The sequence below is a fragment of the Notolepis coatsorum genome, assembly GCF_963971535.1.
Source record: "Notolepis coatsorum genome assembly, chromosome: 5".
NCBI lineage: Eukaryota > Metazoa > Chordata > Actinopteri > Aulopiformes > Paralepididae > Notolepis > Notolepis coatsorum.
This window is the reverse complement of record NC_140169.1, coordinates 189,826,106-189,836,371: the sequence shown is the minus strand read 5'-3', so window position 1 is coordinate 189,836,371 and position 10,266 is coordinate 189,826,106. Positions and strand designations below refer to the sequence as shown.

The following is a 10,266-nucleotide window of genomic DNA, read 5'->3' as shown; positions in this document are numbered from 1 at the left end:
GCATAGAAAGGTGAGAAATTTGAATTCTCTAGATAAGATTTACTTTACTGTTGGCTGGGTCTCCTGAGGCTGAGCGCTCATGCTTTAAAAAGACCCTAAAAAGGTTAAAGGACACGCGGCCGTGGCTCAGACCGGATCATTTTTATTTTAAATTTTTTTCCTTTAAAGGCTGTTCAGTCTGACTAAACAGTGATTTCTGTTCTAAATGACCTGTGAGAAAACTGTTTTTTATGTTATTTTTTGAAACGGGAGAACGACTTTGTTGGTGGATGTATGGTATAGCTGGCACACGCTGCAATGATTAGACTGGTCATGGTAAAGTGATTTAAAGTTGGTTACGTTGTTGTAATAATCAGATTGGTCACGGTGTGCGGTGACCAGAATTTTCACGTGTTGCAGGGTGGGGTACAGGGAGTGGCCCTTGGCGGTATTTTAATTTAATTTTTATTTGTATTTTTTGACAGAAGTGAGAAGTCTCGTGACGAGACTCGGTGTTTTGTACTCGGAGGTATTTTACAAAATACAATAGGGTACGGTTTTATATATACAGTTGTGATCAAGGGCGTGGCCCGGTGTTTTATTTTGTATTTTTATTTTATGTGACAGGTCTCATAACAAAAGGCTTTGGGCACATGTATATTTCAGAAGAACGCTCTCTTTTTTCTTTTCTTTTTTTGAAGAGTGTCTGAGCAGAGAGTCGTGCTTGGCAGGAAATTCTGGGCAAGCACAGAGCCACATCTGGTTTCAATTTATTTTCTAGTGTGAATGGACGCGTCATTTATTTCTTTATTTTTTTATATTCTTTGGAAGTGAACTGAGATAAAAAAAACATCTCACAAGGGTGGGGGTGAAAAGTTCTGTGACAAAAGGGCCGTTTCTATTTATAGACAAAGCACAGACAGGCTGTTGAGAAATGAACAGATAGCACCCAGTTTTGAACGACTAAAAGTACATTTGATATTCATATGAATTGAAAATCATTAATGTGTTGTGTTTCTTTTTTCTTCCCTGTTAAAACCGGACGGAGCACACCGTTAAGATACCAACCAACCATGGAATGAGGAGGGATCAAGCTGAGGGGAACATTTTCAGAGAGGCACGAGAGGTCGTATAAGTGCACCAATACAGACATTGATGCTTCTCCCTCAGGGAAATCCTCACCTCATTACATGTACAGATCCAGCCAGAATTAGTCATGGAACAGCTGTTTGCCGGCCGTTTTGACGCCGCTTTGCGTGGTTAATGTTAACAATGACCAGCGGGGGCGCTCTCATACAACGTGACAACGTGCTGGACGAGCTCCGCCCTCTGCAAAATGAGAGAGAGGCAGAGAGAGAGTGCCGTGGACTAGGAAGTAAATATTGCGTCTCGTCTGTCGGCAGTGGATTTAGCTCTCAATCGGTAAGCTCTTAATTTATATACATTACTATTGAAATGCATTTTTACTTAACTTTACAGCATTATTCAAACGTGATAGGAAGTTATGAGTCATCAGCCGTTTATATGCAGTCCGTTTTACCTACAGATTATACATGGCAAATGCCGCAAATGGTGTAGCCAGCCAGCTCATATACAGTAGACTAACGTTACGTAACTTTCTCAGATAGCAATCTAACATTACGTTAGTGGAAATCAAACAACTATAACCCAATACTAATAAGTTGTTTCACATTCTTGTTGGGTGTTACACTATGAATGACACTCCGATCAGCGTATGTGGCTACTGAGGCTAACGCGGTTATTGGTAATCAATAGGGATGTCCCGAGAGAGAATGAGAGCGAATGGACTAAATGCACTGTGTTCTGACCACATGTTTTGGCTAAAATATATAGTATTGTATTGTATGTATAGTATTGTATCATGCCTCGTTTTATAAAATGTCCTTTGGGCGCAAGCGTGTTTTTTTTCTTTTTTTTAAGTCGCCGTTTTTATTATGAAATTCGTGGCTCTGTGCCTCACTTGTGTTCAACTTGACCGACCACTGCCCGTGTCTGAGACCATACCATTTGCATCGATTCCCTGGCCGTGCAGACGAGCAAGATATTCGCCAGAAGTGGATTAAGAATACCAACCGAAAGGACTTTGTTCCCACTAAAAACAGCACAGTATGTTTTGTCAGTCGACAATCTCACAATGGCAAATGTTAGCATACAGCTGCCTAGCCTAGCCAGAGCGTCTAGCCTTAACATGGTGAAAACACGTCTTTAAGCTATTGTATTGTACCCATTCTGCAATCTGTTAATAAAGTTTTCAATCGATCAATCACTAGCTAGCTATAGCTAACGTTACTCAACGATATATTGATTGATTGAAAACTTTAACAGATTGCAGAATGGGTACAATACAGACCAGAGAAAGACTTTTGTCTTGTTTACATCAGGGTCCCCCATTTTAAATTCATTGATTGATTGATTGATTGATTGAAAAGTGTATTAACAGATTGCAGAATGGGTACAGTACAGTACAGCTCAATACATACAATTGTTAAGGGGATGCAGACCAGAGAAAGACTTTCGTCTTGTTTACATCAGGGTCCGCAGACATTTATGACATACACAACATACAGATATACTGTACACTACTGTTACATCCAGACATTTATGACATACAGGATATACAGACAACTCTGTCTATATATATAGACCGTTTCTAAAAGAGAATATATACATTTGTTCTGTGTGTGTTCTGTCCTGTATACTTCCATAGTAAATCTTCCATGTTCTGTGTGTTCTGTCCTACTTCCATAGTAAATCTTCCATGTTCTGTGTGTGTTCTGTCCTACTTCAGTAGTAAATCTTCCATGTTCTGTGTGTTCTGTCCTACTTCCATAGTAAATCTTCCATGTTCTGTGTGTGTTCTGTCCTACTTCAGTAGTAAATCTTCCATGTTCTGTGTGTGTTCTGTCCTACTTCAATAGTAAATATTCCATGTTCTGTGTGTGTTCTGTCCCACTTCAGGAGTAAATATTCCATGTTCTGTGTGTGTTCTGTCCCACTTCCATAGTAAATATTCCATGTTCTGTGTGTGTTCTGTCCCACTTCCATAGTAAATATTCCATGTTCTGTGTGTGTTCTGTCCCACTTCAGTAGTAAATCTTCCATGTTCTGTGTGTGTTCTGTCCTACTTCCATAGTAAATCTTCCATGTTCTGTGTGTGTTCTGTCCTACTTCCGTAGTAAATCTTCCATGTTCTGTGTGTGTTCTGTCCCACTTCAGTAGTAAATCTTCCATGTTCTGTGTGTGTTCTGTCCCACTTCCATAGTAAATCTTCCATGTTCTGTGTGTGTTCTGTCCTACTTCAGTAGTAAATCTTCCATGTTCTGTGTGTGTTCTGTCCCACTTCAGTAGTAAATCTTCCATGTTCTGTGTGTGTTCTGTCCCACTTCAATAGTAAATATTCCATGTTCTGTGTGTGTTCTGTCCCACTTCAATAGTAAATCTTCCATGTTCTGTGTGTGTTCTGTCCCACTTCCATAGTAAATATTCCATGTTCTGTGTGTGTTCTGTCCCACTTCCATAGTAAATATTCCATGTTCTGTGTGTGTTCTGTCCCACTTCAGTAGTAAATCTTCCATGTTCTGTGTGTGTTCTGTCCTACTTCCATAGTAAATCTTCCATGTTCTGTGTGTGTTCTGTCCTACTTCCGTAGTAAATCTTCCATGCTCTGTGTGTGTTCTGTCCCACTTCAGTAGTAAATCTTCCATGTTCTGTGTGTGTTCTGTCCTACTTCCATAGTAAATCTTCCATGTTCTGTGTGTGTTCTGTCCTACTTCAGTAGTAAATCTTCCATGTTCTGTGTGTGTTCTGTCCCACTTCAGTAGTAAATCTTCCATGTTCTGTGTGTGTTCTGTCCCACTTCAATAGTAAATATTCCATGTTCTGTGTGTGTTCTGTCCCACTTCAATAGTAAATCTTCCATGTTCTGTGTGTGTTCTGTCCCACTTCAATAGTAAATCTTCCATGTTCTGTGTGTGTTCTGTCCTACTTCAATAGTAAATCTTCCATGTTCTGTGTGTGTTCTGTCCCACTTCAGGAGTAAATATTTCATGTTCTGTGTGTGTTCTGTCCCACTTCAGGAGTAAATATTCCATGTTCTATGTATGTTCTGTCCCACTTCAATAGTAAATCTTCCATGTTCTGTGTGTGTTCTGTCCTACTTCCATAATAAATCTTCCATGTTCTGTGTGTGTTCTGTCCTACTTCCGTAGTAAATCTTCCATGTTCTGTGTGTATTCTGTCCCACTTCAGGAGCAAGTCCTTCATGTTCTGCGGCCTGTATGCCGCCATCATATTCGGCGGGCAGTACTTCATGAGGGAGAGGCCCAAGCTGAACCTGCGGAGGCCGATGGTGCTGTGGTCGCTCAGCTTGGCCATCTTCAGGTGAGCCACACGCCGGGACCAAAGGATGCAGTGGTGCAAGACTAATGCTGCATTCCATTCGAACTCGGAGGTCGGAAATAACAACTTCCTACTAGGAAAACTCAAATAAAACGTCAATCGCAAACTTGGGTATGATTTCTCCCCCACTGGTGGAGTGTTGAATCAAATGCAAACGTGGACTAATTTCATCTGAGCATGAGTCATAACCCCAAACCTTCACAGGATATGATGCAATATGGCGGCTGTACAGTGGCGGTTGGAATGCCCCACGGGCCCTGAGGCGAGATTGACAGCTCGGGCCCCCCCCCCCCCCCACCGATATTTATTGTATTATTAAATTTTTTTTTTTTTTTTTTTTTTCAACATGAAACAAAACATATCACAATACAATAATAATACGTCAAATGTATATACTCTCTTTTCTGGACTCTTTTCGTATCACAAACAGTAGCCTACTGTATTTGCAAATCTGGTATGTCATGTATAGATGTAAAAAAGAAGCAGTGAAGCTAGACCAGCACTCTCAGGTTCAAGTATTTAATGGCAGCCTGAAACAAACATGTTTCGGAATGACATATTCCTTCGTCAGTGTTATAGCTTGCCATGTATAGATGTAGCACTACTGTCTATCTGTATGTCATGTATGTCATTATGTTATGATGCATTGAAAATGGGGGACCCTGATGTAAACAAGACGAGTCTTTCTCTGGTCTGCATCCCCTTAACAATTGTGTGTATTGAGCTGTACTGTATTGTACCCATTCTGCAATCTGTTAAATAAAGTTTTCATTCATTCACCATGACATTACGTGAAAGATTGCACTGCTTACTAACTAACGTTGATAAACCCAGGTTTACCACACAGTTAAAACACAGCTACTTACATTTGAGGATAAACTTGCATAAGAAGTTTCACTCAAGTTTCACTGTAGATGCCAAGGCTCCCTTGGCTCACCAAGTTGCCTGCATCAAATTCCAACATCCAATATACCATATAGGATGCCAAGAGCATGCTCTATAACATGGGATCATCCATTTCTATCTACAGTAAAAGCTGTTCACATGTAAAGGGTTTTTATAAACTCATGTTAATTCTGTGCTCAATAGTTAAATTTTATTACACCCTGACCTTCTTAGAGAAGAGAGAGGAGTAAGAGGGGAGGAGAGAGGGGTGATGGATAAGGGGAGAGGGATGAGGGGGAGAGAAAGAAATGAGACAAATTATTTCTAATCTATTTCTTTTTTCTTTCGCTGCAGCTCCCACTGTTGCAGCGACAACAGACCAACCCAACAACATCCCTGCCTGTATCCTCTCACTGTACCAAGACCATCCCCATGCCCCTCTCTCCAGACATAGGCATACCAACACCACAGCACATCCAGAGCTTTGATCTTGAGGAAGCAAGACAACTACAACTGCAAATGACGGGACAGGCTGCATGTCCACTGTGGCACAAGGAGCGAGAGGGCAGGCTGACTGCATCAGAATTTGGCAAGATACTAAAGAGAGAGAATTTCAGATGCCTTCATACAGTCCACATATTACCCCAAGCCCTTCACTGCTACAGGCTCAGCTGAAGGAGAAGGAGGAGGAGAACAGACAGGCAGCCCGAGACCCAGTCTTGCAGGAGCAATTGGGGGTTAAGCGTCTTGCTCAAGGACAATTACATTGGAATGCGATGGCTGCAACCCCCACACCATTGAAATGCTAATTGTCCACCACCTAGTATTTATCGTTGCCATTTGAGAGTTCACACTCTACCATAGCAGTCATCAAAAAGGATCATGGATCATCTTTAGACAAATAAATTGATACTAATAATAGATTACTTTGAACCTTGCACCTTATTAAACCTTGTCTAAAGATTAGATTAGATTAAAATGTATTGTCATTATACAGCACAAGTAGGTCCATGCAGGAGCAGCAGCAGGCCACCACCCAACTCTTCCTGCAGATGATGGGGACTTTTGCAAGAGCCATATTGCCTCAATCTCAGACCCCGCCGGCACCACAGTGGATGCCCACAGCTCAAATGATGCCCCCACGTGCCTGGCCCAAGACATTGCCTCCAACTAACCATGCCACATCAGTTTGTAGAGGCTTTTGGCAATCGTGTTGCGGTTATTCTGGACTGCTTTGAAATTGGCACTGAGACCATCAAATCTGAAAGCGCAGGCACAGACATATTCCCACTACAAGCAAAAGCACACTGTTAAGTACCTGATTGGCATTACACCACAGGGGTCTATCTCTTTCATTTCCAAAGGGTGGGGAGGGCGTGTAAGTGACAAGCATCTGACCGAGAACAGTGGTCTCCTCAATAAACTGTTGCCTGGAGACTTGGTTTTAGCAGACCGTGGATTTGACATTGGGGACCATGTTTCATTAATGTGTGCATCAGTGAAAATCCCTGGATTCACAAGCGGACGTGCCCAGATGGATCCAAAATCTGTAGAAGAGACACAGCAAATAGCCTCAGGGTCCATGTTGAAAGAGTGATCGGTTTGGTACGCAATAAGTATCGCATGCTACATAATACCATACCAGTCCAACTGCTGGTTCCATTTGAAGGCGAGGACTTTTCTTTCATTGACAAGATTGTGACTGTGTGCTGTGCCTTAACGAATATGTGCCACAGTGTTGTTATGAAACCACCAGACCATGCGTTACCAGATAGTGAGGGAGAGACGGAGTTATCTGTTATCTGTTATGCTAAAGCTAAAATGGAAAATCAATGCCTCTTAGTTTTACTGATGTGGATTATTTAAATTCAGTTTGTCATGTTTTCAACGTTATTTGAACAATGTTATGTCCTGTAAATACTAGGGCTGTCAAAAGTGAATGCTTTAACTGTATTTCACAGGAGAGAAACTGTATTCATTGAAAGCTATTAAAATTGCCTTTGAATCTAAATATACTTTCTGTGTTTTTACATTAATTCCATGATTTCTAAAAAAAAAAATATTTCAAACCATTCCAATTATTAACACCTTTACTGCTGTAGCATACGATTGGTAAAACAGTAACATATGGTAAATATTGGTACAACATTGCTAGAACAGATGTAATATAGCATTGTATATTAGTATACTGCATAGTATATTGACAAAAATAAAGAATTAAGACTCGCACAGGTTTGTTTTTCTTCTATCTATCTATCTATCTATCTATCTATCTATCTATCTATCTATCTATCTATCTATCTATCTATCTATCTATCTATCTATCTATCTATCTATCTATCTATCTATCTATCTATCTATCTATCTATCTATCTATCTATCTATCTATCTATCTATCTATCTATCTATCTATCTATCTATCTATCTATCTATCTATCTATCTATCTATCTATCTATCTATCTATCTATCTATCTATCTATCTATCTATCTATCTATCTATCTATCTATCTATCTATCTATCTATCTATCTATCTATCTATCTATCTATCTATCTATCTATCTATCTATCTATCTATCTATCTATCTATCTATCTATCTATCTATCTATCTATCTATCTATCTATCTATCTATCTATCTATCTATCTATCTATCTATCTATCTATCTATCTATCTATCTATCTATCTATCTATCTATGAGCCGTACTGTATTGTACCCATTCTGCAATCTGTTAAATAAAGTTTTAGCTCTAATTAAGAATGACAGTGACCTAGCTGACTATTATTTGGAAATCCAGAGGTTTTAAAAACTGGTGCGACAATAACTGTCTGGTTTTAAATGTTACAGTAAGAAGACTGGGGAGATGGTGTTTGACCCCAGAGGTGTTGGGGACCACAGGCCTGTGGTCATCCACACAGTCCATCTCACAGGTCTCTTCATATAAATATCTTGGGATTTTTGTCGATAACACACTAACCTGGAACACCCATGTAGATAGGATTTTATAGTATGTCTGCACTTTATGTGCTCATTTCATCATTCATCAGTTTTGTGTCAGTCTTGTTTATCTGATCTTATTTCTGAAGATGCATTTCCATTGGCTAATGGTCGAGATATAAGTCACTTGTTACTTGATATTACTGTAAATCATTTGACATCTATTGCTGACTGTTCATACATTTGTTACAATAAATATGCAAATAATTGTTATCTCTTGTCCAATCAGAATAATTTTTTTTATTACAAAACATTGAGATATCAAACAGAAAAATTGTCTTGTTTACATCAGGTTCACAGTACGGGGAGATTGATTGATTGATTGAACATTTTATTAACAGATTGCAGAATGGGTACAGTACAGTACAGCTCAATACATACAATTGTTAAGGGGATGCAGACCAGAGAAAGACTTTCGTCTTGTTTACATCAGGGTCCCCCATTTTCAATTCATCATAACATATATGACATACATGACATACAGATAGACAGTACTGCTACATCTATGACATACCAGATTTGCAAATACAGTACTGTTTGTGATACGAAAAGAGTCCAGAAAAGAGAGTATATACATTTGACATAGAAACTGTACATTGGAGGATGTTGGGGGGGGAGGTTGGGTAGGAAGAGTGGGTGGGGGACACTGTACAACTGAACAAGCAAAACTGTACATTGGAATATTGACTCCCTCTCAGCAGAACTCTGCACCGCCCCAACTCTGGACTAATTTAAAAAACTACTCAAAACCCACCTCTTCAACTTGGCCTTCAACCCCTAACTTTCTCACTTTATATGTATATGTTGTGTCTGTCCACTATGTTTGTTAATTTGTCATCTCCCCCCCCCCCCTATGTAAAGCGACCTTGGGTCCTCTGAAAGGCGCTATATAAAACAAAGTTATTATTATTATTATTATTATTATTATACTTGGTCATTTACTGTACATTGGGGGGGGGGTTGTGTTAGGACATTTACAGGGGCCAGTTTAGAATTGCAGTCTCCCGTAGGTGTTTTTTGAGAGTGTTTTTGAAAGTGGGAAGTATTTTGACATGTACATGGGTACTTTGGTCGTGTAGTGTATCTTGTAGACCAGGCCCATTGCAAGTTGTGTCTACTCTAAGCCATCCTATGTTGTCAAAGTGGGCAGGGGTGAGGTGGGTTCTAGGAGTAAGGTCAAGCAGTAGTCTGACCAGATTGTTTTGAGATGTTTGTAATTTTGTTTTTGTTTCTGACACAGGTTCCCCTCAACTACAGTATAGACTGTTAATAGATGACGGGACCTAAGATGGGTTTACACACTGTACCAGGAGAACTGTAGACCAGGAGTTGTGTTACAAGAGAAGTGATTCAAAACTAAAACTTTGTTTGTAATGACAGCTTCAAGGATGCTTTCTGTATGATCACCCGTATGATCACCCCCCCCCCCCCACCTCCAATGTACAGCCCTCACCCAACCCACCCAACCCCACCCCACCCACCCAACCTCCTCCAATGTACAGTTTCTACGCCAAATGTATATACACTCTTTTTCTGGACACTTTTGTATCACAAACAGTACTGTATTTGCAAATCTGATATGTCATAAATGTATAGATGTAGCAGTACTGTCTATCTGTATGTCATGTATGTCATATATGTTATGATGAATTGAAAATGGGGGACCCTGATGTAAACAAGACGAAAGTCTTTCTCTGGTCTGCATCCCCTTAACAATTGTATGTATTGAGCTGTACTGTACTGTACCCATTCTGCAATCTGTTAATAAACTTTTCAATCAATCAATCAAGTATTGATTATTTTTTTTATATCACGTTAACAATCAAATGGCTAGCAAGCTCACCTGTGACATACTGTACAGTGCAAAATACAAGAGTACAATCTTAGTAAACTTTTATGAAAACAATACACAAGTTGGAACAGTTTGAACGTTTTATTTTTACTTTCGTCTTGTTTACATCAGGGTCCCCCATTTTCAATTCATAA

General features: G+C 39.7%; 1 long non-coding RNA gene across 1 annotated transcript; it reads left to right on the top strand.

Annotated features, from left to right (window-relative positions):
* Nucleotides 1-917: 917 nt before the first annotated feature.
* LOC311228681 lies at nucleotides 918-7,276 on the top strand. Its single transcript, XR_014619678.1, has 3 exons — nucleotides 918-1,401; nucleotides 4,249-4,380; nucleotides 5,638-7,276. It is a non-coding gene; the product is annotated as an uncharacterized lncRNA (long non-coding RNA).
* The last annotated feature ends 2,990 nt before the right edge of the window (nucleotides 7,277-10,266 follow it).